Source organism: Oncorhynchus kisutch, linkage group LG20 (genome assembly GCF_002021735.2).
Source record: "Oncorhynchus kisutch isolate 150728-3 linkage group LG20, Okis_V2, whole genome shotgun sequence".
Classification (NCBI taxonomy): Eukaryota; Metazoa; Chordata; class Actinopteri; order Salmoniformes; family Salmonidae; genus Oncorhynchus; species Oncorhynchus kisutch.
Window position 1 is genome coordinate 33,228,773 of NC_034193.2, and position 27,452 is coordinate 33,256,224.

Consider the following 27,452-nt stretch of genomic DNA (forward strand, 5'->3'; position numbering starts at 1 on the left):
GCATCACAAGATTGAAGGAAAGAGTATCTTTGTACTTGTTAAAAATCACTAGCTTTCCTCATTCGGACAGGTTCACAACTTTGATGTCTACTGTGGCATAGCAAAGTCTGTATGATGTCAAATAGGGTTGTATCACATAGACTGCGTGGCCTAATGGATAAGGCGTCTGACTACGAATCAGAAGATTGAGGGTTCGAGTCCCTTCGTGGTCGTTTAATTTCATTAGCTCAGCTAATTTGAACATGTTTGCAAATTCCCGAAATAAGGCATTGGTCTCATTGCTTTGAAAAGCTTGGACATTGTTCTTCAACTTTTATAATCTAAGACTGAAAGGCCTGAGAAATATTGTGTCTGATTCGGCATCGCAAGATTGAGGGAAAAGGTCTCTTCTTACTTGTTAAATATCACGAGCTTTCCTCATTCGGACAGGTTCACAACTTTGATGTCTACTGTTGCATAGCAAAGTCTGTATGATGTCAAATAGGGTCATTTAATTTCATTAGCTCAGCTAATTCGTACATGTTTGCAATTTCCCTAAATAAGGCATTGGTCTTGTTGCTTTGAAAAGCTTGGACATTGTTGTTCAACTTTAATAATCTAAGACTGCAAGGCCTGAGAATTATTGTGTCTGAATATGCATCACAAGATTGAAGGAAAGAGTATCTTTGTACTTGTTAAAAATCACTAGCTTTCCTCATTCGGACAGGTTCACAACTTTGATGTCTACTGTGGCATAGCAAAGTCTGTATGATGTCAAATAGGGATGTATCACATAGACTGCGTGGCCTAATGGATAAGGTGTCTGACTACGAATCAGAAGATTGAGGGTTCGAGTCCCTTCGTGGTCGTTTAATTTCATTAGCTCAGCTAATTTGAACATGTTCGCGAATTCCCGAAATAAGGCATTGGTCTCATTGCTTTGAAAAGCTTGGACATTGTTGTTCAACTTTTATAATCTAAGACTGAAAGGCCTGAGAAATATTGTGTCTGATTCGGCATCGCAAGATTGAGGGAAAAGGTCTCTTCTTACTTGTTAAATATCACTAGCTTTCCTCATTTGGACAGGTTCACAACTTTGATGTCTACTGTGGCATAGCAAAATCTGTTTGATGTCAAATAGGGATGTATCACATAGACTGCGTGGCCTAATGGATAAGGCGTCTGACTTCGAATCAGAAGATTGAGGGTTCGAGTCCCTTCGTGGTCGTTTAATTTCATTAGCTCAGCTAATTTGAAAATGTTTGCAAATTCCCGAAATAAGGCATTGGTCTCATTGCTTTGAAAAGCTTGGACATTGTTGTTCAACTTTTATAATCTAAGACTGAAAGGCCTGAGAAATATTGTGTCTGATTCGGCATCGCAAGATTGAGGGAAAAGGTCTCTTCTTACTTGTTAAATATCACGAGCTTTCCTCATTCGGACAGGTTCACAACTTTGATGTCTACTGTTGCATAGCAAAGTCTGTATGATGCCAAATAGGGTCATTTAATTTCATTAGCTCAGCTAATTCGTACATGTTTGCAATTTCCCTAAATAAGGCATTGGTCTTGTTGCTTTGAAAAGCTTGGACATTGTTGTTCAACTTTAATAATCTAAGACTGCAAGGCCTGAGAATTATTGTGTCTGAATATGCATCACAAGATTGAAGGAAAGAGTATCTTTGTACTTGTTAAAAATCACTAGCTTTCCTCATTCGGACAGGTTCACAACTTTGATGTCTACTGTGGCATAGCAAAGTCTGTATGATGTCAAATAGGAATGTATCACATAGACTGCGTGGCCTAATGGATAAGGCGTCTGACTTCGAATCAGAAGATTGAGGGTTCGAGTCCCTTCGTGGTCGTTTAATTTCATTAGCTCAGCTAATTTGAACGTGTTTGCAAATTCCCGAAATAAGGCATTGGTCTCATTGCTTTGAAAAGCTTGGATACTGTTGTTCAACTTTTATAATCTAAGACTGAAAGGCCTGAGAAATATTGTGTCTGATTCGGCATCGCAAGATTGAGGGAAAAGGTCTCTTCTTACTTGTTAAATATCACTAGCTTTCCTCATTTGGACAGGTTCACAACTTTGATGTCTACTGTGGCATAGCAAAATCTGTTTGATGTCAAATAGGGATGTATCACATAGACTGCGTGGCCTAATGGATAGGGCGTCTGACTTCGAATCAGAAGATTGAGGGTTCGAGTCCCTTCGTGGTCGTTTAATTTCATTAGCTCAGCTAATTTGAACATGTTTGCAAATTCCCGAAATAAGGCATTGGTCTCATTGCTTTGAAAAGCTTGGACATTGTTGTTCAACTTTTATAATCTAAGACTGAAAGGCCTGAGAAATATTGTGTCTGATTCGGCATCGCAAGATTGAGGGAAAAGGTCTCTTCTTACTTGTTAAATATCACGAGCTTTCCTCATTCGGACAGGTTCACAACTTTGATGTCTACTGTTGCATAGCAAAGTCTGTATGATGTCAAATAGGGTCATTTAATTTCATTAGCTCAGCTAATTCGTACATGTTTGCAATTTCCCTAAATAAGGCATTGGTCTTGTTGCTTTGAAAAGCTTGGACATTGTTGTTCAACTTTAATAATCTAAGACTGCAAGGCCTGAGAATTATTGTGTCTGAATATGCATCTCAAGATTGAAGGAAAGAGTATCTTTGTACTTGTTAAAAATCACTAGCTTTCCTCATTCGGACAGGTTCACAACTTTGATGTCTACTGTGGCATAGCAAAGTCTGTATGATGTCAAATAGGGATGTATCACATATACTGCGTGGCCTAATGGATAAGGCGTCTGACTTCGAATCAGAAGATTGAGGGTTCGAGTACCTTCGTGGTCGTTTAATTTCATTAGCTCAGCTAATTTGAACATGTTTGCAAATTCCCGAAATAAGGCATTGGTCTCATTGCTTTGAAAAGCTTGGATACTGTTGTTCAACTTTTATAATCTAAGACTGAAAGGCCTGAGAAATATTGTGTCTGATTCGGCATCGCAAGATTGAGGGAAAAGGTCTCTTCTTACTTGTTAAATATCACTAGCTTTCCTCATTTGGACAGGTTCACAACTTTGATGTCTACTGTGGCATAGCAAAATCTGTTTGATGTCAAATAGGGATGTATCACATAGACTGCGTGGCCTAATGGATAAGGCGTCTGACTTCGAATCAGAAGATTGAGGGTTCGAGTCCCTTCGTGGTCGTTTAATTTCATTAGCTCAGCTAATTTGAAAATGTTTGCAAATTCCCGAAATAAGGCATTGGTCTCATTGCTTTGAAAAGCTTGGACATTGTTGTTCAACTTTTATAATCTAAGACTGAAAGGCCTGAGAAATATTGTGTCTGATTCGGCATCGCAAGATTGAGGGAAAAGGTCTCTTCTTACTTGTTAAATATCACGAGCTTTCCTCATTCGGACAGGTTCACAACTTTGATGTCTACTGTTGCATAGCAAAGTCTGTATGATGTCAAATAGGGTCATTTAATTTCATTAGCTCAGCTAATTCGTACATGTTTGCAATTTCCCTAAATAAGGCATTGGTCTTGTTGCTTTGAAAAGCTTGGACATTGTTGTTCAACTTTAATAATCTAAGACTGCAAGGCCTGAGAATTATTGTGTCTGAATATGCATCACAAGATTGAAGGAAAGAGTATCTTTGTACTTGTTAAAAATCACTAGCTTTCCTCATTCGGACAGGTTCACAACTTTGATGTCTACTGTGGCATAGCAAAGTCTGTATGATGTCAAATAGGGATGTATCACATAGACTGCGTGGCCTAATGGATAAGGCGTCTGACTACGAATCAGAAGATTGAGGGTTCGAGTCCCTTCGTGGTCGTTTAATTTCATTAGCTCAGCTAATTTGAACATGTTTGCAAATTCCCGAAATAAGGCATTGGTCTCATTGCTTTGAAAAGCTTGGACATTGTTCTTCAACTTTTATAATCTAAGACTGAAAGGCCTGAGAAATATTGTGTCTGATTCGGCATCGCAAGATTGAGGGAAAAGGTCTCTTCTTACTTGTTAAATATCACGAGCTTTCCTCATTCGGACAGGTTCACAACTTTGATGTCTACTGTTGCATAGCAAAGTCTGTATGATGTCAAATAGGGTCATTTAATTTCATTAGCTCAGCTAATTCGTACATGTTTGCAATTTCCCTAAATAAGGCATTGGTCTTGTTGCTTTGAAAAGCTTGGACATTGTTGTTCAACTTTAATAATCTAAGACTGCAAGGCCTGAGAATTATTGTGTCTGAATATGCATCACAAGATTGAAGGAAAGAGTATCTTTGTACTTGTTAAAAATCACTAGCTTTCCTCATTCGGACAGGTTCACAACTTTGATGTCTACTGTGGCATAGCAAAGTCTGTATGATGTCAAATAGGGATGTATCACATAGACTGCGTGGCCTAATGGATAAGGTGTCTGACTACGAATCAGAAGATTGAGGGTTCGAGTCCCTTCGTGGTCGTTTAATTTCATTAGCTCAGCTAATTTGAACATGTTCGCGAATTCCCGAAATAAGGCATTGGTCTCATTGCTTTGAAAAGCTTGGACATTGTTGTTCAACTTTTATAATCTAAGACTGAAAGGCCTGAGAAATATTGTGTCTGATTCGGCATCGCAAGATTGAGGGAAAAGGTCTCTTCTTACTTGTTAAATATCACTAGCTTTCCTCATTTGGACAGGTTCACAACTTTGATGTCTACTGTGGCATAGCAAAATCTGTTTGATGTCAAATAGGGATGTATCACATAGACTGCGTGGCCTAATGGATAAGGCGTCTGACTTCGAATCAGAAGATTGAGGGTTCGAGTCCCTTCGTGGTCGTTTAATTTCATTAGCTCAGCTAATTTGAAAATGTTTGCAAATTCCCGAAATAAGGCATTGGTCTCATTGCTTTGAAAAGCTTGGACATTGTTGTTCAACTTTTATAATCTAAGACTGAAAGGCCTGAGAAATATTGTGTCTGATTCGGCATCGCAAGATTGAGGGAAAAGGTCTCTTCTTACTTGTTAAATATCACGAGCTTTCCTCATTCGGACAGGTTCACAACTTTGATGTCTACTGTTGCATAGCAAAGTCTGTATGATGCCAAATAGGGTCATTTAATTTCATTAGCTCAGCTAATTCGTACATGTTTGCAATTTCCCTAAATAAGGCATTGGTCTTGTTGCTTTGAAAAGCTTGGACATTGTTGTTCAACTTTAATAATCTAAGACTGCAAGGCCTGAGAATTATTGTGTCTGAATATGCATCACAAGATTGAAGGAAAGAGTATCTTTGTACTTGTTAAAAATCACTAGCTTTCCTCATTCGGACAGGTTCACAACTTTGATGTCTACTGTGGCATAGCAAAGTCTGTATGATGTCAAATAGGGATGTATCACATATACTGCGTGGCCTAATGGATAAGGCGTCTGACTTCGAATCAGAAGATTGAGGGTTCGAGTACCTTCGTGGTCGTTTAATTTCATTAGCTCAGCTAATTTGAACATGTTTGCAAATTCCCGAAATAAGGCATTGGTCTCATTGCTTTGAAAAGCTTGGATACTGTTGTTCAACTTTTATAATCTAAGACTGAAAGGCCTGAGAAATATTGTGTCTGATTCGGCATCGCAAGATTGAGGGAAAAGGTCTCTTCTTACTTGTTAAATATCACTAGCTTTCCTCATTTGGACAGGTTCACAACTTTGATGTCTACTGTGGCATAGCAAAATCTGTTTGATGTCAAATAGGGATGTATCACATAGACTGCGTGGCCTAATGGATAAGGCGTCTGACTTCGAATCAGAAGATTGAGGGTTCGAGTCCCTTCGTGGTCGTTTAATTTCATTAGCTCAGCTAATTTGAAAATGTTTGCAAATTCCCGAAATAAGGCATTGGTCTCATTGCTTTGAAAAGCTTGGACATTGTTGTTCAACTTTTATAATCTAAGACTGAAAGGCCTGAGAAATATTGTGTCTGATTCGGCATCGCAAGATTGAGGGAAAAGGTCTCTTCTTACTTGTTAAATATCACGAGCTTTCCTCATTCGGACAGGTTCACAACTTTGATGTCTACTGTTGCATAGCAAAGTCTGTATGATGTCAAATAGGGTCATTTAATTTCATTAGCTCAGCTAATTCGTACATGTTTGCAATTTCCCTAAATAAGGCATTGGTCTTGTTGCTTTGAAAAGCTTGGACATTGTTGTTCAACTTTAATAATCTAAGACTGCAAGGCCTGAGAATTATTGTGTCTGAATATGCATCACAAGATTGAAGGAAAGAGTATCTTTGTACTTGTTAAAAATCACTAGCTTTCCTCATTCGGACAGGTTCACAACTTTGATGTCTACTGTGGCATAGCAAAGTCTGTATGATGTCAAATAGGGATGTATCACATAGACTGCGTGGCCTAATGGAAAAGGCGTCTGACTACGAATCAGAAGATTGAGGGTTCGAGTCCCTTCGTGGTCGTTTAATTTCATTAGCTCAGCTAATTTGAACATGTTTGCAAATTCCCGAAATAAGGCATTGGTCTCATTGCTTTGAAAAGCTTGGACATTGTTCTTCAACTTTTATAATCTAAGACTGAAAGGCCTGAGAAATATTGTGTCTGATTCGGCATCGCAAGATTGAGGGAAAAGGTCTCTTCTTACTTGTTAAATATCACGAGCTTTCCTCATTCGGACAGGTTCACAACTTTGATGTCTACTGTTGCATAGCAAAGTCTGTATGATGTCAAATAGGGTCATTTAATTTCATTAGCTCAGCTAATTCGTACATGTTTGCAATTTCCCTAAATAAGGCATTGGTCTTGTTGCTTTGAAAAGCTTGGACATTGTTGTTCAACTTTAATAATCTAAGACTGCAAGGCCTGAGAATTATTGTGTCTGAATATGCATCACAAGATTGAAGGAAAGAGTATCTTTGTACTTGTTAAAAATCACTAGCTTTCCTCATTCGGACAGGTTCACAACTTTGATGTCTACTGTGGCATAGCAAAGTCTGTATGATGTCAAATAGGGATGTATCACATAGACTGCGTGGCCTAATGGATAAGGTGTCTGACTACGAATCAGAAGATTGAGGGTTCGAGTCCCTTCGTGGTCGTTTAATTTCATTAGCTCAGCTAATTTGAACATGTTCGCGAATTCCCGAAATAAGGCATTGGTCTCATTGCTTTGAAAAGCTTGGACATTGTTGTTCAACTTTTATAATCTAAGACTGAAAGGCCAGAGAAATATTGTGTCTGATTCGGCATCGCAAGATTGAGGGAAAAGGTCTCTTCTTACTTGTTAAATATCACTAGCTTTCCTCATTTGGACAGGTTCACAACTTTGATGTCTACTGTGGCATAGCAAAATCTGTTTGATGTCAAATAGGGATGTATCACATAGACTGCGTGGCCTAATGGATAAGGCGTCTGACTTCGAATCAGAAGATTGAGGGTTCGAGTCCCTTCGTGGTCGTTTAATTTCATTAGCTCAGCTAATTTGAAAATGTTTGCAAATTCCCGAAATAAGGCATTGGTCTCATTGCTTTGAAAAGCTTGGACATTGTTGTTCAACTTTTATAATCTAAGACTGAAAGGCCTGAGAAATATTGTGTCTGATTCGGCATCGCAAGATTGAGGGAAAAGGTCTCTTCTTACTTGTTAAATATCACGAGCTTTCCTCATTCGGACAGGTTCACAACTTTGATGTCTACTGTTGCATAGCAAAGTCTGTATGATGTCAAATAGGGTCATTTAATTTCATTAGCTCAGCTAATTCGTACATGTTTGCAATTTCCCTAAATAAGGCATTGGTCTTGTTGCTTTGAAAAGCTTGGACATTGTTGTTCAACTTTAATAATCTAAGACTGCAAGGCCTGAGAATTATTGTGTCTGAATATGCATCACAAGATTGAAGGAAAGAGTATCTTTGTACTTGTTAAAAATCACTAGCTTTCCTCATTCGGACAGGTTCACAACTTTGATGTCTACTGTGGCATAGCAAAGTCTGTATGATGTCAAATAGGGATGTATCACATAGACTGCGTGGCCTAATGGATAAGGCGTCTGACTACGAATCAGAAGATTGAGGGTTCGAGTCCCTTCGTGGTCGTTTAATTTCATTAGCTCAGCTAATTTGAACATGTTTGCAAATTCCCGAAATAAGGCATTGGTCTCATTGCTTTGAAAAGCTTGGACATTGTTCTTCAACTTTTATAATCTAAGACTGAAAGGCCTGAGAAATATTGTGTCTGATTCGGCATCGCAAGATTGAGGGAAAAGGTCTCTTCTTACTTGTTAAATATCACGAGCTTTCCTCATTCGGACAGGTTCACAACTTTGATGTCTACTGTTGCATAGCAAAGTCTGTATGATGTCAAATAGGGTCATTTAATTTCATTAGCTCAGCTAATTCGTACATGTTTGCAATTTCCCTAAATAAGGCATTGGTCTTGTTGCTTTGAAAAGCTTGGACATTGTTGTTCAACTTTAATAATCTAAGACTGCAAGGCCTGAGAATTATTGTGTCTGAATATGCATCACAAGATTGAAGGAAAGAGTATCTTTGTACTTGTTAAAAATCACTAGCTTTCCTCATTCGGACAGGTTCACAACTTTGATGTCTACTGTGGCATAGCAAAGTCTGTATGATGTCAAATAGGGATGTATCACATAGACTGCGTGGCCTAATGGATAAGGTGTCTGACTACGAATCAGAAGATTGAGGGTTCGAGTCCCTTCGTGGTCGTTTAATTTCATTAGCTCAGCTAATTTGAACATGTTCGCGAATTCCCGAAATAAGGCATTGGTCTCATTGCTTTGAAAAGCTTGGACATTGTTGTTCAACTTTTATAATCTAAGACTGAAAGGCCTGAGAAATATTGTGTCTGATTCGGCATCGCAAGATTGAGGGAAAAGGTCTCTTCTTACTTGTTAAATATCACTAGCTTTCCTCATTTGGACAGGTTCACAACTTTGATGTCTACTGTGGCATAGCAAAATCTGTTTGATGTCAAATAGGGATGTATCACATAGACTGCGTGGCCTAATGGATAAGGCGTCTGACTTCGAATCAGAATATTGAGGGTTCGAGTCCCTTCGTGGTCGTTTAATTTCATTAGCTCAGCTAATTTGAAAATGTTTGCAAATTCCCGAAATAAGGCATTGGTCTCATTGCTTTGAAAAGCTTGGACATTGTTGTTCAACTTTTATAATCTAAGACTGAAAGGCCTGAGAAATATTGTGTCTGATTCGGCATCGCAAGATTGAGGGAAAAGGTCTCTTCTTACTTGTTAAATATCACGAGCTTTCCTCATTCGGACAGGTTCACAACTTTGATGTCTACTGTTGCATAGCAAAGTCTGTATGATGTCAAATAGGGTCATTTAATTTCATTAGCTCAGCTAATTCGTACATGTTTGCAATTTCCCTAAATAAGGCATTGGTCTTGTTGCTTTGAAAAGCTTGGACATTGTTGTTCAACTTTAATAATCTAAGACTGCAAGGCCTGAGAATTATTGTGTCTGAATATGCATCACAAGATTGAAGGAAAGAGTATCTTTGTACTTGTTAAAAATCACTAGCTTTCCTCATTCGGACAGGTTCACAACTTTGATGTCTACTGTGGCATAGCAAAGTCTGTATGATGTCAAATAGGGATGTATCACATAGACTGCGTGGCCTAATGGATAAGGCGTCTGACTACGAATCAGAAGATTGAGGGTTCGAGTCCCTTCGTGGTCGTTTAATTTCATTAGCTCAGCTAATTTGAACATGTTTGCAAATTCCCGAAATAAGGCATTGGTCTCATTGCTTTGAAAAGCTTGGACATTGTTCTTCAACTTTTATAATCTAAGACTGAAAGGCCTGAGAAATATTGTGTCTGATTCGGCATCGCAAGATTGAGGGAAAAGGTCTCTTCTTACTTGTTAAATATCACGAGCTTTCCTCATTCGGACAGGTTCACAACTTTGATGTCTACTGTTGCATAGCAAAGTCTGTATGATGTCAAATAGGGTCATTTAATTTCATTAGCTCAGCTAATTCGTACATGTTTGCAATTTCCCTAAATAAGGCATTGGTCTTGTTGCTTTGAAAAGCTTGGACATTGTTGTTCAACTTTAATAATCTAAGACTGCAAGGCCTGAGAATTATTGTGTCTGAATATGCATCACAAGATTGAAGGAAAGAGTATCTTTGTACTTGTTAAAAATCACTAGCTTTCCTCATTCGGACAGGTTCACAACTTTGATGTCTACTGTGGCATAGCAAAGTCTGTATGATGTCAAATAGGGATGTATCACATAGACTGCGTGGCCTAATGGATAAGGTGTCTGACTACGAATCAGAAGATTGAGGGTTCGAGTCCCTTCGTGATCGTTTAATTTCATTAGCTCAGCTAATTTGAACATGTTCGCGAATTCCCGAAATAAGGCATTGGTCTCATTGCTTTGAAAAGCTTGGACATTGTTGTTCAACTTTTATAATCTAAGACTGAAAGGCCTGAGAAATATTGTGTCTGATTCGGCATCGCAAGATTGAGGGAAAAGGTCTCTTCTTACTTGTTAAATATCACTAGCTTTCCTCATTTGGACAGGTTCACAACTTTGATGTCTACTGTGGCATAGCAAAATCTGTTTGATGTCAAATAGGGATGTATCACATAGACTGCGTGGCCTAATGGATAAGGCGTCTGACTTCGAATCAGAAGATTGAGGGTTCGAGTCCCTTCGTGGTCGTTTAATTTCATTAGCTCAGCTAATTTGAAAATGTTTGCAAATTCCCGAAATAAGGCATTGGTCTCATTGCTTTGAAAAGCTTGGACATTGTTGTTCAACTTTTATAATCTAAGACTGAAAGGCCTGAGAAATATTGTGTCTGATTCGGCATCGCAAGATTGAGGGAAAAGGTCTCTTCTTACTTGTTAAATATCACGAGCTTTCCTCATTCGGACAGGTTCACAACTTTGATGTCTACTGTTGCATAGCAAAGTCTGTATGATGCCAAATAGGGTCATTTAATTTCATTAGCTCAGCTAATTCGTACATGTTTGCAATTTCCCTAAATAAGGCATTGGTCTTGTTGCTTTGAAAAGCTTGGACATTGTTGTTCAACTTTAATAATCTAAGACTGCAAGGCCTGAGAATTATTGTGTCTGAATATGCATCACAAGATTGAAGGAAAGAGTATCTTTGTACTTGTTAAAAATCACTAGCTTTCCTCATTCGGACAGGTTCACAACTTTGATGTCTACTGTGGCATAGCAAAGTCTGTATGATGTCAAATAGGAATGTATCACATAGACTGCGTGGCCTAATGGATAAGGCGTCTGACTTCGAATCAGAAGATTGAGGGTTCGAGTCCCTTCGTGGTCGTTTAATTTCATTAGCTCAGCTAATTTGAACGTGTTTGCAAATTCCCGAAATAAGGCATTGGTCTCATTGCTTTGAAAAGCTTGGATACTGTTGTTCAACTTTTATAATCTAAGACTGAAAGGCCTGAGAAATATTGTGTCTGATTCGGCATCGCAAGATTGAGGGAAAAGGTCTCTTCTTACTTGTTAAATATCACTAGCTTTCCTCATTTGGACAGGTTCACAACTTTGATGTCTACTGTGGCATAGCAAAATCTGTTTGATGTCAAATAGGGATGTATCACATAGACTGCGTGGCCTAATGGATAAGGCGTCTGACTTCGAATCAGAAGATTGAGGGTTCGAGTCCCTTCGTGGTCGTTTAATTTCATTAGCTCAGCTAATTTGAAAATGTTTGCAAATTCCCGAAATAAGGCATTGGTCTCATTGCTTTGAAAAGCTTGGACATTGTTGTTCAACTTTTATAATCTAAGACTGAAAGGCCTGAGAAATATTGTGTCTGATTCGGCATCGCAAGATTGAGGGAAAAGGTCTCTTCTTACTTGTTAAATATCACGAGCTTTCCTCATTCGGACAGGTTCACAACTTTGATGTCTACTGTTGCATAGCAAAGTCTGTATGATGTCAAATAGGGTCATTTAATTTCATTAGCTCAGCTAATTCGTACATGTTTGCAATTTCCCTAAATAAGGCATTGGTCTTGTTGCTTTGAAAAGCTTGGACATTGTTGTTCAACTTTAATAATCTAAGACTGCAAGGCCTGAGAATTATTGTGTCTGAATATGCATCACAAGATTGAAGGAAAGAGTATCTTTGTACTTGTTAAAAATCACTAGCTTTCCTCATTCGGACAGGTTCACAACTTTGATGTCTACTGTGGCATAGCAAAGTCTGTATGATGTCAAATAGGGATGTATCACATAGACTGCGTGGCCTAATGGATAAGGCGTCTGACTACGAATCAGAAGATTGAGGGTTCGAGTCCCTTCGTGGTCGTTTAATTTCATTAGCTCAGCTAATTTGAACATGTTTGCAAATTCCCGAAATAAGGCATTGGTCTCATTGCTTTGAAAAGCTTGGACATTGTTCTTCAACTTTTATAATCTAAGACTGAAAGGCCTGAGAAATATTGTGTCTGATTCGGCATCGCAAGATTGAGGGAAAAGGTCTCTTCTTACTTGTTAAATATCACGAGCTTTCCTCATTCGGACAGGTTCACAACTTTGATGTCTACTGTTGCATAGCAAAGTCTGTATGATGTCAAATAGGGTCATTTAATTTCATTAGCTCAGCTAATTCGTACATGTTTGCAATTTCCCTAAATAAGGCATTGGTCTTGTTGCTTTGAAAAGCTTGGACATTGTTGTTCAACTTTAATAATCTAAGACTGCAAGGCCTGAGAATTATTGTGTCTGAATATGCATCACAAGATTGAAGGAAAGAGTATCTTTGTACTTGTTAAAAATCACTAGCTTTCCTCATTCGGACAGGTTCACAACTTTGATGTCTACTGTGGCATAGCAAAGTCTGTATGATGTCAAATAGGGATGTATCACATAGACTGCGTGGCCTAATGGATAAGGCGTCTGACTTCGAATCAGAAGATTGAGGGTTCGAGTCCCTTCGTGGTCGTTTAATTTCATTAGCTCAGCTAATTTGAAAATGTTTGCAAATTCCCGAAATAAGGCATTGGTCTCATTGCTTTGAAAAGCTTGGACATTGTTGTTCAACTTTTATAATCTAAGACTGAAAGGCCTGAGAAATATTGTGTCTGATTCGGCATCGCAAGATTGAGGGAAAAGGTCTCTTCTTACTTGTTAAATATCACGAGCTTTCCTCATTCGGACAGGTTCACAACTTTGATGTCTACTGTTGCATAGCAAAGTCTGTATGATGCCAAATAGGGTCATTTAATTTCATTAGCTCAGCTAATTCGTACATGTTTGCAATTTCCCTAAATAAGGCATTGGTCTTGTTGCTTTGAAAAGCTTGGACATTGTTGTTCAACTTTAATAATCTAAGACTGCAAGGCCTGAGAATTATTGTGTCTGAATATGCATCACAAGATTGAAGGAAAGAGTATCTTTGTACTTGTTAAAAATCACTAGCTTTCCTCATTCGGACAGGTTCACAACTTTGATGTCTACTGTGGCATAGCAAAGTCTGTATGATGTCAAATAGGAATGTATCACATAGACTGCGTGGCCTAATGGATAAGGCGTCTGACTTCGAATCAGAAGATTGAGGGTTCGAGTCCCTTCGTGGTCGTTTAATTTCATTAGCTCAGCTAATTTGAACGTGTTTGCAAATTCCCGAAATAAGGCATTGGTCTCATTGCTTTGAAAAGCTTGGATACTGTTGTTCAACTTTTATAATCTAAGACTGAAAGGCCTGAGAAATATTGTGTCTGATTCGGCATCGCAAGATTGAGGGAAAAGGTCTCTTCTTACTTGTTAAATATCACTAGCTTTCCTCATTTGGACAGGTTCACAACTTTGATGTCTACTGTGGCATAGCAAAATCTGTTTGATGTCAAATAGGGATGTATCACATAGACTGCGTGGCCTAATGGATAAGGCGTCTGACTTCGAATCAGAAGATTGAGGGTTCGAGTCCCTTCGTGGTCGTTTAATTTCATTAGCTCAGCTAATTTGAAAATGTTTGCAAATTCCCGAAATAAGGCATTGGTCTCATTGCTTTGAAAAGCTTGGACATTGTTGTTCAACTTTTATAATCTAAGACTGAAAGGCCTGAGAAATATTGTGTCTGATTCGGCATCGCAAGATTGAGGGAAAAGGTCTCTTCTTACTTGTTAAATATCACGAGCTTTCCTCATTCGGACAGGTTCACAACTTTGATGTCTACTGTTGCATAGCAAAGTCTGTATGATGTCAAATAGGGTCATTTAATTTCATTAGCTCAGCTAATTCGTACATGTTTGCAATTTCCCTAAATAAGGCATTGGTCTTGTTGCTTTGAAAAGCTTGGACATTGTTGTTCAACTTTAATAATCTAAGACTGCAAGGCCTGAGAATTATTGTGTCTGAATATGCATCACAAGATTGAAGGAAAGAGTATCTTTGTACTTGTTAAAAATCACTAGCTTTCCTCATTCGGACAGGTTCACAACTTTGATGTCTACTGTGGCATAGCAAAGTCTGTATGATGTCAAATAGGGATGTATCACATAGACTGCGTGGCCTAATGGATAAGGCGTCTGACTACGAATCAGAAGATTGAGGGTTCGAGTCCCTTCGTGGTCGTTTAATTTCATTAGCTCAGCTAATTTGAACATGTTTGCAAATTCCCGAAATAAGGCATTGGTCTCATTGCTTTGAAAAGCTTGGACATTGTTCTTCAAATTTTATAATCTAAGACTGAAAGGCCTGAGAAATATTGTGTCTGATTCGGCATCGCAAGATTGAGGGAAAAGGTCTCTTCTTACTTGTTAAATATCACGAGCTTTCCTCATTCGGACAGGTTCACAACTTTGATGTCTACTGTTGCATAGCAAAGTCTGTATGATGTCAAATAGGGTCATTTAATTTCATTAGCTCAGCTAATTCGTACATGTTTGCAATTTCCCTAAATAAGGCATTGGTCTTGTTGCTTTGAAAAGCTTGGACATTGTTGTTCAACTTTAATAATCTAAGACTGCAAGGCCTGAGAATTATTGTGTCTGAATATGCATCACAAGATTGAAGGAAAGAGTATCTTTGTACTTGTTAAAAATCACTAGCTTTCCTCATTCGGACAGGTTCACAACTTTGATGTCTACTGTGGCATAGCAAAGTCTGTATGATGTCAAATAGGGATGTATCACATAGACTGCGTGGCCTAATGGATAAGGTGTCTGACTACGAATCAGAAGATTGAGGGTTCGAGTCCCTTCGTGGTCGTTTAATTTCATTAGCTCAGCTAATTTGAACATGTTCGCGAATTCCCGAAATAAGGCATTGGTCTCATTGCTTTGAAAAGCTTGGACATTGTTGTTCAACTTTTATAATCTAAGACTGAAAGGCCTGAGAAATATTGTGTCTGATTCGGCATCGCAAGATTGAGGGAAAAGGTCTCTTCTTACTTGTTAAATATCACGAGCTTTCCTCATTCGGACAGGTTCACAACTTTGATGTCTACTGTTGCATAGCAAAGTCTGTATGATGTCAAATAGGGTCATTTAATTTCATTAGCTCAGCTAATTCGTACATGTTTGCAATTTCCCTAAATAAGGCATTGGTCTTGTTGCTTTGAAAAGCTTGGACATTGTTGTTCAACTTTAATAATCTAAGACTGCAAGGCCTGAGAATTATTGTGTCTGAATATGCATCACAAGATTGAAGGAAAGAGTATCTTTGCACTTGTTAAAAATCACTAGCTTTCCTCATTCGGACAGGTTCACAACTTTGATGTCTACTGTGGCATAGCAAAGTCTGTATAATGTCAAATAGGGATGTATCACAAAGACTGCGTGGCCTAATGGATAAGGCGTCTGAATTCGAATCAGAAGATTGAGGGTTCGAGTCCCTTCGTGGTCGTTTAATTTCATTAGCTCAGCTAATTTGAACATGTTTGCAAATTCCCGAAATAAGGCATTGGTCTCATTGCTTTGAAAAGCTTGGATACTGTTGTTCAACTTTTATAATCTAAGACTGAAAGGCCTGAGAAATATTGTGTCTGATTCGGCATCGCAAGATTGAGGGAAAAGGTCTCTTCTTACTTGTTAAATATCACGAGCTTTCCTCATTCGGACAGGTTCACAACTTTGATGTCTACTGTTGCATAGCAAAGTCTGTATGATGTCAAATAGGGTCATTTAATTTCATTAGCTCAGCTAATTCGTACATGTTTGCAATTTCCCTAAATAAGGCATTGGTCTTGTTGCTTTGAAAAGCTTGGACATTGTTGTTCAACTTTAATAATCTAAGACTGCAAGGCCTGAGAATTATTGTGTCTGAATATGCATCACAAGATTGAAGGAAAGAGTATCTTTGTACTTGTTAAAAATCACTAGCTTTCCTCATTCGGACAGGTTCACAACTTTGATGTCTACTGTGGCATAGCAAAGTCTGTATGATGTCAAATAGGAATGTATCACATAGACTGCGTGGCCTAATGGATAAGGCGTCTGACTTCGAATCAGAAGATTGAGGGTTCGAGTCCCTTCGTGGTCGTTTAATTTCATTAGCTCAGCTAATTTGAACGTGTTTGCAAATTCCCGAAATAAGGCATTGGTCTCATTGCTTTGAAAAGCTTGGATACTGTTGTTCATCTTTTATAATCTAAGACTGAAAGGTCTGAGTAATATTGTGTCTGATTCGGCATCGCAAGATTGAGGGAAAAGGTCTCTTCTTACTTGTTAAATATCACTAGCTTTCCTCATTTGGACAGGTTCACAACTTTGATGTCTACTGTGGCATAGCAAAATCTGTTTGATGTCAAACAGGGATGTATCACATAGACTGCGTGGCCTAATGGATAAGGCGTCTGACTTCGAATCAGAAGATTGAGGGTTCGAGTCCCTTCGTGGTCGTTTAATTTCATTAGCTCAGCTAATTTGAAAATGTTTGCAAATTCCCGAAATAAGGCATTGGTCTCATTGCTTTGAAAAGCTTGGACATTGTTGTTCAACTTTTATAATCTAAGACTGAAAGGCCTGAGAAATATTGTGTCTGATTCGGCATCGCAAGATTGAGGGAAAAGGTCTCTTCTTACTTGTTAAATATCACGAGCTTTCCTCATTCGGACAGGTTCACAACTTTGATGTCTACTGTTGCATAGCAAAGTCTGTATGATGTCAAATAGGGTCATTTAATTTCATTAGCTCAGCTAATTCGTACATGTTTGCAATTTCCCTAAATAAGGCATTGGTCTTGTTGCTTTGAAAAGCTTGGACATTGTTGTTCAACTTTTATAATCTAAGACTGAAAGGCCTGAGAAATATTGTGTCTGAATCTGCATCGCAAGATTGAAGGAAAGAGTATCTTTGTACTTGTTAAAAATCACTAGCTTTCCTCATTCGGACAGGTTCACAACTTTGATGTCTACTGTTGCATAGCAAAGTCTGTATGATGCCAAATAGGGTCATTTAATTTCATTAGCTCAGCTAATTCGTACATGTTTGCTATTTCCATAAATAAGGCATTGGTCTTGTTGCTTTGAAAAGCTTGGACATTGTTGTTCAACTTTAATAATCTAAGACTGCAAGGCCTGAGAATTATTGTGTCTGAATATGCATCACAAGATTGAAGGAAAGAGTATCTTTGTACTTGTTAAAAATCACTAGCTTTCCTCATGCGGACAGGTTCACAACTTTGATGTCTACTGTGGCATAGCAAAGTCTGTATGATGTCAAATAGGAATGTATCACATAGAATGCGTGGCCTAATGGATAAGGCGTCTGACTTCGAATCAGAAGATTGAGGGTTCGAGTCCCTTCGTGGTCGTTTAATTTCATTAGATCAGCTAATTTGAACATGTTTTCAAATTCCCGAAATAAGGCATTGGTCTCATTGCTTTGAAAAGCTTGGACACTGTTGTTCAACTTTTATAATCTAAGACTGAAAGGCCTGAGAAATATTGTGTCTGATTCGGCATCGCAAGATTGAGGGAAAAGGTCTCTTCTTACTTGTTAAATATCACGAGCTTTCCTCATTCGGACAGGTTCACAACTTTGATGTCTACTGTTGCATAGCAAAGTCTGTATGATGTCAAATAGGGTCATTTAATTTCATTAGCTCAGCTAATTCGTACATGTTTGCAATTTCCCTAAATAAGGCATTGGTCTTGTTGCTTTGAAAAGCTTGGACATTGTTGTTCAACTTTAATAATCTAAGACTGCAAGGCCTGAGAATTATTGTGTCTGAATATGCATCACAAGATTGAAGGAAAGAGTATCTTTGCACTTGTTAAAAATCACTAGCTTTCCTCATTCGGACAGGTTCACAACTTTGATGTCTACTGTGGCATAGCAAAGTCTGTATAATGTCAAATAGGGATGTATCACAAAGACTGCGTGGCCTAATGGATAAGGCGTCTGAATTCGAATCAGAAGATTGAGGGTTCGAGTCCCTTCGTGGTCGTTTAATTTCATTAGCTCAGCTAATTTGAACATGTTTGCAAATTCCCGAAATAAGGCATTGGTCTCATTGCTTTGAAAAGCTTGGATACTGTTGTTCAACTTTTATAATCTAAGACTGAAAGGCCTGAGAAATATTGTGTCTGATTCGGCATCGCAAGATTGAGGGAAAAGGTCTCTTCTTACTTGTTAAATATCACGAGCTTTCCTCATTCGGACAGGTTCACAACTTTGATGTCTACTGTTGCATAGCAAAGTCTGTATGATGTCAAATAGGGTCATTTAATTTCATTAGCTCAGCTAATTCGTACATGTTTGCAATTTCCCTAAATAAGGCATTGGTCTTGTTGCTTTGAAAAGCTTGGACATTGTTGTTCAACTTTAATAATCTAAGACTGCAAGGCCTGAGAATTATTGTGTCTGAATATGCATCACAAGATTGAAGGAAAGAGTATCTTTGTACTTGTTAAAAATCACTAGCTTTCCTCATTCGGACAGGTTCACAACTTTGATGTCTACTGTGGCATAGCAAAGTCTGTATGATGTCAAATAGGAATGTATCACATAGACTGCGTGGCCTAATGGATAAGGCGTCTGACTTCGAATCAGAAGATTGAGGGTTCGAGTCCCTTCGTGGTCGTTTAATTTCATTAGCTCAGCTAATTTGAACGTGTTTGCAAATTCCCGAAATAAGGCATTGGTCTCATTGCTTTGAAAAGCTTGGATACTGTTGTTCAACTTTTATAATCTAAGACTGAAAGGCCTGAGAAATATTGTGTCTGATTCGGCATCGCAAGATTGAGGGAAAAGGTCTCTTCTTACTTGTTAAATATCACTAGCTTTCCTCATTTGGACAGGTTCACAACTTTGATGTCTACTGTGGCATAGCAAAATCTGTTTGATGTCAAACAGGGATGTATCACATAGACTGCGTGGCCTAATGGATAAGGCGTCTGACTTCGAATCAGAAGATTGAGGGTTCGAGTCCCTTCGTGGTCGTTTAATTTCATTAGCTCAGCTAATTTGAAAATGTTTGCAAATTCCCGAAATAAGGCATTGGTCTCATTGCTTTGAAAAGCTTGGACATTGTTGTTCAACTTTTATAATCTAAGACTGAAAGGCCTGAGAAATATTGTGTCTGATTCGGCATCGCAAGATTGAGGGAAAAGGTCTCTTCTTACTTGTTAAATATCACGAGCTTTCCTCATTCGGACAGGTTCACAACTTTGATGTCTACTGTTGCATAGCAAAGTCTGTATGATGTCAAATAGGGTCATTTAATTTCATTAGCTCAGCTAATTCGTACATGTTTGCAATTTCCCTAAATAAGGCATTGGTCTTGTTGCTTTGAAAAGCTTGGACATTGTTGTTCAACTTTTATAATCTAAGACTGAAAGGCCTGAGAAATATTGTGTCTGAATCTGCATCGCAAGATTGAAGGAAAGAGTATCTTTGTACTTGTTAAAAATCACTAGCTTTCCTCATTCGGACAGGTTCACAACTTTGATGTCTACTGTTGCATAGCAAAGTCTGTATGATGCCAAATAGGGTCATTTAATTTCATTAGCTCAGCTAATTCGTACATGTTTGCTATTTCCATAAATAAGGCATTGGTCTTGTTGCTTTGAAAAGCTTGGACATTGTTGTTCAACTTTAATAATCTAAGACTGCAAGGCCTGAGAATTATTGTGTCTGAATATGCATCACAAGATTGAAGGAAAGAGTATCTTTGTACTTGTTAAAAATCACTAGCTTTCCTCATGCGGACAGGTTCACAACTTTGATGTCTACTGTGGCATAGCAAAGTCTGTATGATGTCAAATAGGAATGTATCACATAGAATGCGTGGCCTAATGGATAAGGCGTCTGACTTCGAATCAGAAGATTGAGGGTTCGAGTCCCTTCGTGGTCGTTTAATTTCATTAGATCAGCTAATTTGAACATGTTTTCAAATTCCCGAAATAAGGCATTGGTCTCATTGCTTTGAAAAGCTTGGACACTGTTGTTCAACTTTTATAATCTAAGACTGAAAGGCCTGAGAAATATTGTGTCTGATTCGGCATCGCAAGATTGAGGGAAAAGGTCTCTTCTTACTTGTTAAATATCACTAGCTTTCCTCATTCGGACAGGTTCACAACTTTGATGTCTACTGTGGCATAGCAAAGTCTGTATGATGTCAAATAGGGATGTATGACATAGACTGCGTGGCCTAATGGATAAGGCGTCTGATGTTGGAATCAGAAGATTGAGGGTTTGAGTCCCTTCGTGGTCGTTTAATTTCATTAGCTCAGCTAATTTGAACATGTTTGCAAATTCCCGAAATAAGGCATTGGTCTCATTGCTTTGAAAAGCTTGGACACTGTTGTTAAAATTTTATAATCTAAGACTGAAAGGCCAGAGAAATATTGTGTCTGATTCGGCATCGCAAGATTGAGGGAAAAGGTCTCTTCTTACTTGTTAAATATCACTAGCTTTCCTCATTCGGACAGGTTCACAACTTTGATGTCTACTGTGGCATAGCAAAGTCTGTATGATGTCAAATAGGGATGTATCACTTAGACTGCGTGGCCTAATGGATAAGGCGTCTGACTTCTAATCAGAAGATTGAGGGTTCGAGTCCCTTCGTGGTAATTTAATTTCATTAGCTCAGCTAATTTGAACATGTTTGCAAATTCCCGAAATAAGGCATTGGTCTCATTGCTTTGAAAAGCTTGGACACTGTTGTTAAAATTTTATAATCTAAGACTGAAAGGCCTGAGAAATATTGTGTCTGATTCGGCATCGCAAGATTGAGGGAAAAGGTCTCTTCTTACTTGTTAAATATCACTAGCTTTCCTCATTCGGACAGGTTCACAACTTTGATGTCTACTGTGGCATAGCAAAGTCTGTATGATGTCAAATAGGGATGTATCACATAGACTGAGTGGCCTAATGGATAAGGCGTCTGACTTCTAATCAGAAGATTGAGGGTTCGAGTCCCTTCGTGGTAATTTAATTTCATTAGCTCAGCTAATTTGAACATGTTTGCAAATTCCCGAAATAAGGCATTGGTCTCATTGCTTTGAAAAGCTTGGACATTGTTGTTCAACTTTTATAATCTAAGACTGAAAGGCCTGAGAAATATTGTGTCTGATTCGGCATCGCAAGATTGAGGGAAAAGGTCTCTTCTTACTTGTTAAATATCACGAGCTTTCCTCATTCGGACAGGTTCACAACTTTGATGTCTACTGTTGCATAGCAAAGTCTGTATGATGTCAAATAGGGTCATTTAATTTCATTAGCTCAGCTAATTCGTACATGTTTGCAATTTCCCTAAATAAGGCATTGGTCTTGTTGCCTTCAAAAGCTTGGAAATTGTTGTTCAACTTTAATAATCTAAGACTGCAAGGCCTGAGAATTATTGTGTCTGAATCTGCATCACAAGATTGAAGGAAAGAGTATCTTTGTACTTTTAAAAATCACTAGCTTTCCTCATTCGGACAGGTTCACAACTTTGATGTCTACTGTGGCATAGCAAAGTCTGTATGATGTCAAATAGGAATGTATCACATAGACTACATGGCCTAATGGATAAGGCATCTGACATCGAATCAGAAGATTGAGGGTTCGAGTCCCTTCGTGGTCTTTTAATTTCATTAGCTCAGCTAATTTGAACATGTTTGCAAATTCCCGAAATAAGGCATTGGTCTCATTGCTTTGAAAAGCTTGGACACTGTTGTTCAACTTTTATAATCTAAGACTGAAAGGCCTGAGAAATATTGTGTCTGATTCGGCATCGCAAGATTGAGGGAAAAGGTCTCTTCTTACTTGTTAAATATCACGAGCTTTCCTCATTCGGACAGGTTCACAACTTTGATGTCTACTGTTGCATAGCAAAGTCTGTATGATGTCAAATAGGGTCATTTAATTTCATTAGCTCAGCTAATTCGTACATGTTTGCAATTTCCCTAAATAAGGCATTGGTCTTGTTGCTTTGAAAAGCTTGGACATTGTTGTTCAACTTTAATAATCTAAGACTGCAAGGCCTGAGAATTATTGTGTCTGAATATGCATCACAAGATTGAAGGAAAGAGTATCTTTGTACTTGTTAAAAATCACTAGCTTTCCTCATTCGGACAGGTTCACAACTTTGATGTCTACTGTGGCATAGCAAAGTCTGTATGATGTCAAATAGGGATGTATCACATAGACTGCGTGGCCTAATGGATAAGGTGTCTGACTACGAATCAGAAGATTGAGGGTTCGAGTCCCTTCGTGGTCGTTTAATTTCATTAGCTCAGCTAATTTGAACATGTTCGCGAATTCCCGAAATAAGGCATTGGTCTCATTGCTTTGAAAAGCTTGGACATTGTTGTTCAACTTTTATAATCTAAGACTGAAAGGCCTGAGAAATATTGTGTCTGATTCGGCATCGCAAGATTGAGGGAAAAGGTCTCTTCTTACTTGTTAAATATCACGAGCTTTCCTCATTCGGACAGGTTCACAACTTTGATGTCTACTGTTGCATAGCAAAGTCTGTATGATGTCAAATAGGGTCATTTAATTTCATTAGCTCAGCTAATTCGTACATGTTTGCAATTTCCCTAAATAAGGCATTGGTCTTGTTGCTTTGAAAAGCTTGGACATTGTTGTTCAACTTTAATAATCTAAGACTGCAAGGCCTGAGAATTATTGTGTCTGAATATGCATCACAAGATTGAAGGAAAGAGTATCTTTGTACTTGTTAAAAATCACTAGCTTTCCTCATTCGGACAGGTTCACAACTTTGATGTCTACTGTGGCATAGCAAAGTCTGTATGATGTCAAATAGGAATGTATCACATAGACTGCGTGGCCTAATGGATAAGGCGTTTGACTTCGAATCAGAAGATTGAGGGTTCGAGTCCCTTCGTGGTCGTTTAATTTCATTAGCTCAGCTAATTTGAACATGTTTGCAAATTCCCGAAATAAGGCATTGGTCTCATTGCTTTGAAAAGCTTGGATACTGTTGTTCAACTTTTATAATCTAAGACTGAAAGGCCTGAGAAATATTGTGTCTGATTCGGCATCGCAAGATTGAGGGAAAAGGTCTCTTCTTACTTGTTAAATATCACTAGCTTTCCTCATTTGGACAGGTTCACAACTTTGATGTCTACTGTGGCATAGCAAAATCTGTTTGATGTCAAATAGGGATGTATCACATAGACTGCGTGGCCTAATGGATAAGGCGTCTGACTTCGAATCAGAAGATTGAGGGTTCGAGTCCCTTCGTGGTCGTTTAATTTCATTAGCTCAGCTAATTTGAAAATGTTTGCAAATTCCTGAAATAAGGCATTGGTCTCATTGCTTTGAAAAGCTTGGACATTGTTGTTCAACTTTTATAATCTAAGACTGAAAGGCCTGAGAAATATTGTGTCTGATTCGGCATCGCAAGATTGAGGGAAAAGGTCTCTTCTTACTTGTTAAATATCACGAGCTTTCCTCATTCGGACAGGTTCACAACTTTGATGTCTACTGTTGCATAGCAAAGTCTGTATGATGTCAAATAGGGTCATTTAATTTCATTAGCTCAGCTAATTCGTACATGTTTGCAATTTCCCTAAATAAGGCATTGGTCTTGTTGCTTTGAAAAGCTTGGACATTGTTGTTCAACTTTAATAATCTAAGACTGCAAGGCCTGAGAATTATTGTGTCTGAATATGCATCACAAGATTGAAGGAAAGAGTATCTTTGTACTTGTTAAAAATCACTAGCTTTCCTCATTCGGACAGGTTCACAACTTTGATGTCTACTGTGGCATAGCAAAGTCTGTATGATGTCAAATAGGAATGTATCACATAGACTGCGTGGCCTAATGGATAAGGCGTCTGACTTCGAATCAGAAGATTGAGGGTTCGAGTCCCTTCGTGGTTGTTTAATTTCATTAGCTCAGCTAATTTGAACATGTTTGCAAATTCCCGAAATAAGGCATTGGTCTCATTCCTTTGAAAAGCTTGGACACTGTTGTTGAACTTTTATAATCTAAGACTGAAAGGCCTGAGAAATATTGTGTCTGATTCGGCATCGCAAGATTGAGGGAAAAGGTCTCTTCTTACTTGTTAAATATCACTAGCTTTCCTCATTCGGACAGGTTCACAACTTTGATGTCTACTGTGGCATAGCAAAGTCTGTATGATGTCAAACAGGGATGTATCACATAGACTGCGTGGCCTAATGGATAAGGCGTCTGACTTCGAATCAGAAGATGAGGGTTCGAGTCCCTTCGTGGTCGTTTAATTTCATTAGATCAGCTAATTTGAACATGTTTGCAAATTCCCGAAATAAGGCATTGGTCTCATTGCTTTGAAAAGCTTGGACATTGTTGTTCAACTTTTATAATCTAAGACTGAAAGGCCTGAGAAATATTGTGTCTGAATCTGCATCGCAAGATTGAAGGAAAGAGTATCTTTGTACTTGTTAAAAATCACTAGCTTTCCTCATTCGGACAGGTTCACAACTTTGATGTCTACTGTTGCATAGCAAAGTCTGTATGATGCCAAATAGGGTCATTTAATTTCATTAGCTCAGCTAATTCGTACATGTTTGCTATTTCCATAAATAAGGCATTGGTCTTGTTGCTTTGAAAAGCTTGGACATTGTTGTTCAACTTTAATAATCTAAGACTGCAAGGCCTGAGAATTATTGTGTCTGAATATGCATCACAAGATTGAAGGAAAGAGTATCTTTGTACTTGTTAAAAATCACTAGCTTTCCTCATGCGGACAGGTTCACAACTTTGATGTCTACTGTGGCATAGCAAAGTCTGTGTGATGTCAAATAGGAATGTATCACATAGAATGCGTGGCCTAATGGATAAGGCGTCTGACTTCGAATCAGAAGATTGAGGGTTCGAGTCCCTTCGTGGTCGTTTAATTTCATTAGATCAGCTAATTTGAACATGTTTTCAAATTCCCGAAATAAGGCATTGGTCTCATTGCTTTGAAAAGCTTGGACACTGTTGTTCAACTTTTATAATCTAAGACTGAAAGGCCTGAGAAATATTGTGTCTGATTCGGCATCGCAAGATTGAGGGAAAAGGTCTCTTCTTACTTGTTAAATATCACTAGCTTTCCTCATTCGGACAGGTTCACAACTTTGATGTCTACTGTGGCATAGCAAAGTCTGTATGATGTCAAATAGGGATGTATCACATAGACTGCGTGGCCTAATGGATAAGGCGTCTGATGTTGGAATCAGAAGATTGAGGGTTTGAGTCCCTTCGTGGTCGTTTAATTTCATTAGCTCAGCTAATTTGAACATGTTTGCAAATTCCCGAAATAAGGCATTGGTCTCATTGCTTTGAAAAGCTTGGACACTGTTGTTAAAATTTTATAATCTAAGACTGAAAGGCCTGAGAAATATTGTGTCTGATTCGGCATCGCAAGATTGAGGGAAAAGGTCTCTTCTTACTTGTTAAATATCACTAGCTTTCCTCATTCGGACAGGTTCACAACTTTGATGTCTACTGTGGCATAGCAAAGTCTGTATGATGTCAAATAGGGATGTATCACATAGACTGCGTGGCCTAATGGATAAGGCGTCTGACTTCTAATCAGAAGATTGAGGGTTCGAGTCCCTTCGTGGTAATTTAATTTCATTAGCTCAGCTAATTTGAACATGTTTGCAAATTCCCGAAATAAGGCATTGGTCTCATTGCTTTGAAAAGCTTGGACACTGTTGTTCAACTTTTATAATCTAAGACTGAAAGGCCTGAGAAATATTGTGTCTGATTCGGCATCGCAAGATTGAGGGAAAAGGTCTCTTCTTACTTGTTAAATATCACGAGCTTTCCTCATTCGGACAGGTTCACAACTTTGATGTCTACTGTTGCATAGCAAAGTCTGTATGATGTCAAATAGGGTCATTTAATTTCATTAGCTCAGCTAATTCGTACATGTTTGCAATTTCCCTAAATAAGGCATTGGTCTTGTTGCTTTGAAAAGCTTGGACATTGTTGTTCAACTTTAATAATCTAAGACTGCAAGGCCTGAGAATTATTGTGTCTGAATCTGCATCACAAGATTGAAGGAAAGAGTATCTTTGTACTTGTTAAAAATCACTAGCTTTCCTCATTCGGACAGGTTCACAACTTTGATGTCTACTGTGGCATAGCAAAGTCTGTATGATGTCAAATAGGAATGTGTCACATAGACTGCGTGGCCTAATGGATAAGGCGTCTGACTTCAAATCAGAAGATTGAGGGTTCGAGTCCCTTCATGGTCGTTTAATTTCATTAGCTCAGCAAATTTGAACATGTTTGCAAATTCCCGAAATAAGGCATTGGTCTCATTGCTTTGAAAAGCTTGGACACTGTTGTTAAAATTTTATAATTTAAGACTGAAAGGCCTGAGAAATATTGTGTCTGATTCGGCATCGCAAGATTGAGGGAAAAGGTCTCTTCTTACTTGTTAAATATCACTAGCTTTCCTCATTCGGACAGGTTCACAACTTTGATGTCTACTGTGGCATAGCAAAGTCTGTATGATGTCAAATAGGCATGTATGACATAGACTGCATGGCCTAATGGATAAGGCGTCTGACTTTGAATCAGAAGATTGAGGGTTCGAGTCCCTTCGTGGTCTTTTAATTTCATTAGCTCAGCTAATTTGAACATGTTTGCAAATTCCCGAAATAAGGCATTGGTCTCATTGCTTTGAAAAGCTTGGACACTGTTGTTCAACTTTTATAATCTAAGACTGAAAGGCCTGAGAAATATTGTGTCTGATTCGGCATCGCAAGATTGAGGGAAAAGGTCTCTTCTTACTTGTTAAATATCACGAGCTTTCCTCATTCGGACAGGTTCACAACTTTGATGTCTACTGTTGCATAGCAAAGTCTGTATGATGTCAAATAGGGTCATTTAATTTCATTAGCTCAGCTAATTCGTACATGTTTGCAATTTCCCTAAATAAGGCATTGGTCTTGTTGCTTTGAAAAGCTTGGACACTGTTGTTCAACTTTTATAATCTAAGACTGAAAGGAATCAGAAATATTGTGTCTGATTCGGC

At 38.4% G+C, this 27,452-nt stretch overlaps 38 non-coding genes across 38 annotated transcripts; all 38 read left to right on the top strand.

The window, feature by feature from the left end:
* The first annotated feature begins 139 nt into the window (after positions 1 to 139).
* On the top strand, positions 140 to 212 carry trnar-acg (transfer RNA arginine (anticodon ACG)). Its single transcript has one exon. It is a non-coding gene; the product is annotated as a tRNA-Arg (tRNA).
* A 563-nt stretch (positions 213 to 775) lies between these two features.
* trnar-acg (transfer RNA arginine (anticodon ACG)) lies at positions 776 to 848 on the top strand. Its single transcript has one exon. It is a non-coding gene; the product is annotated as a tRNA-Arg (tRNA).
* A 286-nt stretch (positions 849 to 1,134) lies between these two features.
* Positions 1,135 to 1,207, top strand: trnar-ucg (transfer RNA arginine (anticodon UCG)). The gene has a single exon. It is a non-coding gene; the product is annotated as a tRNA-Arg (tRNA).
* Positions 1,208 to 1,770: 563 nt separating this feature from the next.
* trnar-ucg (transfer RNA arginine (anticodon UCG)) lies at positions 1,771 to 1,843 on the top strand. Its single transcript has one exon. It is a non-coding gene; the product is annotated as a tRNA-Arg (tRNA).
* A 286-nt stretch (positions 1,844 to 2,129) lies between these two features.
* On the top strand, positions 2,130 to 2,202 carry trnar-ucg (transfer RNA arginine (anticodon UCG)). Its single transcript has one exon. It is a non-coding gene; the product is annotated as a tRNA-Arg (tRNA).
* A 922-nt stretch (positions 2,203 to 3,124) lies between these two features.
* trnar-ucg (transfer RNA arginine (anticodon UCG)) lies at positions 3,125 to 3,197 on the top strand. The gene has a single exon. It is a non-coding gene; the product is annotated as a tRNA-Arg (tRNA).
* Positions 3,198 to 3,760: 563 nt separating this feature from the next.
* On the top strand, positions 3,761 to 3,833 carry trnar-acg (transfer RNA arginine (anticodon ACG)). Its single transcript has one exon. It is a non-coding gene; the product is annotated as a tRNA-Arg (tRNA).
* Positions 3,834 to 4,396: 563 nt separating this feature from the next.
* trnar-acg (transfer RNA arginine (anticodon ACG)) lies at positions 4,397 to 4,469 on the top strand. The gene has a single exon. It is a non-coding gene; the product is annotated as a tRNA-Arg (tRNA).
* A 286-nt stretch (positions 4,470 to 4,755) lies between these two features.
* On the top strand, positions 4,756 to 4,828 carry trnar-ucg (transfer RNA arginine (anticodon UCG)). The gene has a single exon. It is a non-coding gene; the product is annotated as a tRNA-Arg (tRNA).
* Positions 4,829 to 5,750: 922 nt separating this feature from the next.
* On the top strand, positions 5,751 to 5,823 carry trnar-ucg (transfer RNA arginine (anticodon UCG)). Its single transcript has one exon. It is a non-coding gene; the product is annotated as a tRNA-Arg (tRNA).
* A 563-nt stretch (positions 5,824 to 6,386) lies between these two features.
* trnar-acg (transfer RNA arginine (anticodon ACG)) lies at positions 6,387 to 6,459 on the top strand. Its single transcript has one exon. It is a non-coding gene; the product is annotated as a tRNA-Arg (tRNA).
* A 563-nt stretch (positions 6,460 to 7,022) lies between these two features.
* trnar-acg (transfer RNA arginine (anticodon ACG)) lies at positions 7,023 to 7,095 on the top strand. Its single transcript has one exon. It is a non-coding gene; the product is annotated as a tRNA-Arg (tRNA).
* A 286-nt stretch (positions 7,096 to 7,381) lies between these two features.
* Positions 7,382 to 7,454, top strand: trnar-ucg (transfer RNA arginine (anticodon UCG)). The gene has a single exon. It is a non-coding gene; the product is annotated as a tRNA-Arg (tRNA).
* A 563-nt stretch (positions 7,455 to 8,017) lies between these two features.
* Positions 8,018 to 8,090, top strand: trnar-acg (transfer RNA arginine (anticodon ACG)). The gene has a single exon. It is a non-coding gene; the product is annotated as a tRNA-Arg (tRNA).
* Positions 8,091 to 8,653: 563 nt separating this feature from the next.
* trnar-acg (transfer RNA arginine (anticodon ACG)) lies at positions 8,654 to 8,726 on the top strand. Its single transcript has one exon. It is a non-coding gene; the product is annotated as a tRNA-Arg (tRNA).
* A 922-nt stretch (positions 8,727 to 9,648) lies between these two features.
* Positions 9,649 to 9,721, top strand: trnar-acg (transfer RNA arginine (anticodon ACG)). The gene has a single exon. It is a non-coding gene; the product is annotated as a tRNA-Arg (tRNA).
* A 563-nt stretch (positions 9,722 to 10,284) lies between these two features.
* On the top strand, positions 10,285 to 10,357 carry trnar-acg (transfer RNA arginine (anticodon ACG)). Its single transcript has one exon. It is a non-coding gene; the product is annotated as a tRNA-Arg (tRNA).
* A 286-nt stretch (positions 10,358 to 10,643) lies between these two features.
* trnar-ucg (transfer RNA arginine (anticodon UCG)) lies at positions 10,644 to 10,716 on the top strand. Its single transcript has one exon. It is a non-coding gene; the product is annotated as a tRNA-Arg (tRNA).
* Positions 10,717 to 11,279: 563 nt separating this feature from the next.
* Positions 11,280 to 11,352, top strand: trnar-ucg (transfer RNA arginine (anticodon UCG)). Its single transcript has one exon. It is a non-coding gene; the product is annotated as a tRNA-Arg (tRNA).
* A 286-nt stretch (positions 11,353 to 11,638) lies between these two features.
* trnar-ucg (transfer RNA arginine (anticodon UCG)) lies at positions 11,639 to 11,711 on the top strand. The gene has a single exon. It is a non-coding gene; the product is annotated as a tRNA-Arg (tRNA).
* A 563-nt stretch (positions 11,712 to 12,274) lies between these two features.
* trnar-acg (transfer RNA arginine (anticodon ACG)) lies at positions 12,275 to 12,347 on the top strand. Its single transcript has one exon. It is a non-coding gene; the product is annotated as a tRNA-Arg (tRNA).
* A 563-nt stretch (positions 12,348 to 12,910) lies between these two features.
* Positions 12,911 to 12,983, top strand: trnar-ucg (transfer RNA arginine (anticodon UCG)). The gene has a single exon. It is a non-coding gene; the product is annotated as a tRNA-Arg (tRNA).
* A 563-nt stretch (positions 12,984 to 13,546) lies between these two features.
* trnar-ucg (transfer RNA arginine (anticodon UCG)) lies at positions 13,547 to 13,619 on the top strand. The gene has a single exon. It is a non-coding gene; the product is annotated as a tRNA-Arg (tRNA).
* Positions 13,620 to 13,905: 286 nt separating this feature from the next.
* trnar-ucg (transfer RNA arginine (anticodon UCG)) lies at positions 13,906 to 13,978 on the top strand. Its single transcript has one exon. It is a non-coding gene; the product is annotated as a tRNA-Arg (tRNA).
* A 563-nt stretch (positions 13,979 to 14,541) lies between these two features.
* On the top strand, positions 14,542 to 14,614 carry trnar-acg (transfer RNA arginine (anticodon ACG)). Its single transcript has one exon. It is a non-coding gene; the product is annotated as a tRNA-Arg (tRNA).
* A 563-nt stretch (positions 14,615 to 15,177) lies between these two features.
* trnar-acg (transfer RNA arginine (anticodon ACG)) lies at positions 15,178 to 15,250 on the top strand. The gene has a single exon. It is a non-coding gene; the product is annotated as a tRNA-Arg (tRNA).
* Positions 15,251 to 16,449: 1,199 nt separating this feature from the next.
* trnar-ucg (transfer RNA arginine (anticodon UCG)) lies at positions 16,450 to 16,522 on the top strand. The gene has a single exon. It is a non-coding gene; the product is annotated as a tRNA-Arg (tRNA).
* Positions 16,523 to 16,808: 286 nt separating this feature from the next.
* trnar-ucg (transfer RNA arginine (anticodon UCG)) lies at positions 16,809 to 16,881 on the top strand. The gene has a single exon. It is a non-coding gene; the product is annotated as a tRNA-Arg (tRNA).
* A 2,112-nt stretch (positions 16,882 to 18,993) lies between these two features.
* On the top strand, positions 18,994 to 19,066 carry trnar-ucg (transfer RNA arginine (anticodon UCG)). Its single transcript has one exon. It is a non-coding gene; the product is annotated as a tRNA-Arg (tRNA).
* Positions 19,067 to 19,352: 286 nt separating this feature from the next.
* Positions 19,353 to 19,425, top strand: trnar-ucg (transfer RNA arginine (anticodon UCG)). The gene has a single exon. It is a non-coding gene; the product is annotated as a tRNA-Arg (tRNA).
* Positions 19,426 to 20,984: 1,559 nt separating this feature from the next.
* Positions 20,985 to 21,057, top strand: trnar-ucu (transfer RNA arginine (anticodon UCU)). The gene has a single exon. It is a non-coding gene; the product is annotated as a tRNA-Arg (tRNA).
* Positions 21,058 to 21,343: 286 nt separating this feature from the next.
* trnar-ucu (transfer RNA arginine (anticodon UCU)) lies at positions 21,344 to 21,416 on the top strand. Its single transcript has one exon. It is a non-coding gene; the product is annotated as a tRNA-Arg (tRNA).
* A 1,198-nt stretch (positions 21,417 to 22,614) lies between these two features.
* Positions 22,615 to 22,687, top strand: trnar-acg (transfer RNA arginine (anticodon ACG)). Its single transcript has one exon. It is a non-coding gene; the product is annotated as a tRNA-Arg (tRNA).
* A 922-nt stretch (positions 22,688 to 23,609) lies between these two features.
* trnar-ucg (transfer RNA arginine (anticodon UCG)) lies at positions 23,610 to 23,682 on the top strand. The gene has a single exon. It is a non-coding gene; the product is annotated as a tRNA-Arg (tRNA).
* Positions 23,683 to 24,604: 922 nt separating this feature from the next.
* On the top strand, positions 24,605 to 24,676 carry trnar-ucg (transfer RNA arginine (anticodon UCG)). The gene has a single exon. It is a non-coding gene; the product is annotated as a tRNA-Arg (tRNA).
* A 1,282-nt stretch (positions 24,677 to 25,958) lies between these two features.
* trnar-ucu (transfer RNA arginine (anticodon UCU)) lies at positions 25,959 to 26,031 on the top strand. The gene has a single exon. It is a non-coding gene; the product is annotated as a tRNA-Arg (tRNA).
* Positions 26,032 to 26,594: 563 nt separating this feature from the next.
* On the top strand, positions 26,595 to 26,667 carry trnastop-uca (transfer RNA opal suppressor (anticodon UCA)). The gene has a single exon. It is a non-coding gene; the product is annotated as a tRNA-Sec (tRNA).
* A 286-nt stretch (positions 26,668 to 26,953) lies between these two features.
* On the top strand, positions 26,954 to 27,026 carry trnaq-uug (transfer RNA glutamine (anticodon UUG)). Its single transcript has one exon. It is a non-coding gene; the product is annotated as a tRNA-Gln (tRNA).
* The last annotated feature ends 426 nt before the right edge of the window (positions 27,027 to 27,452 follow it).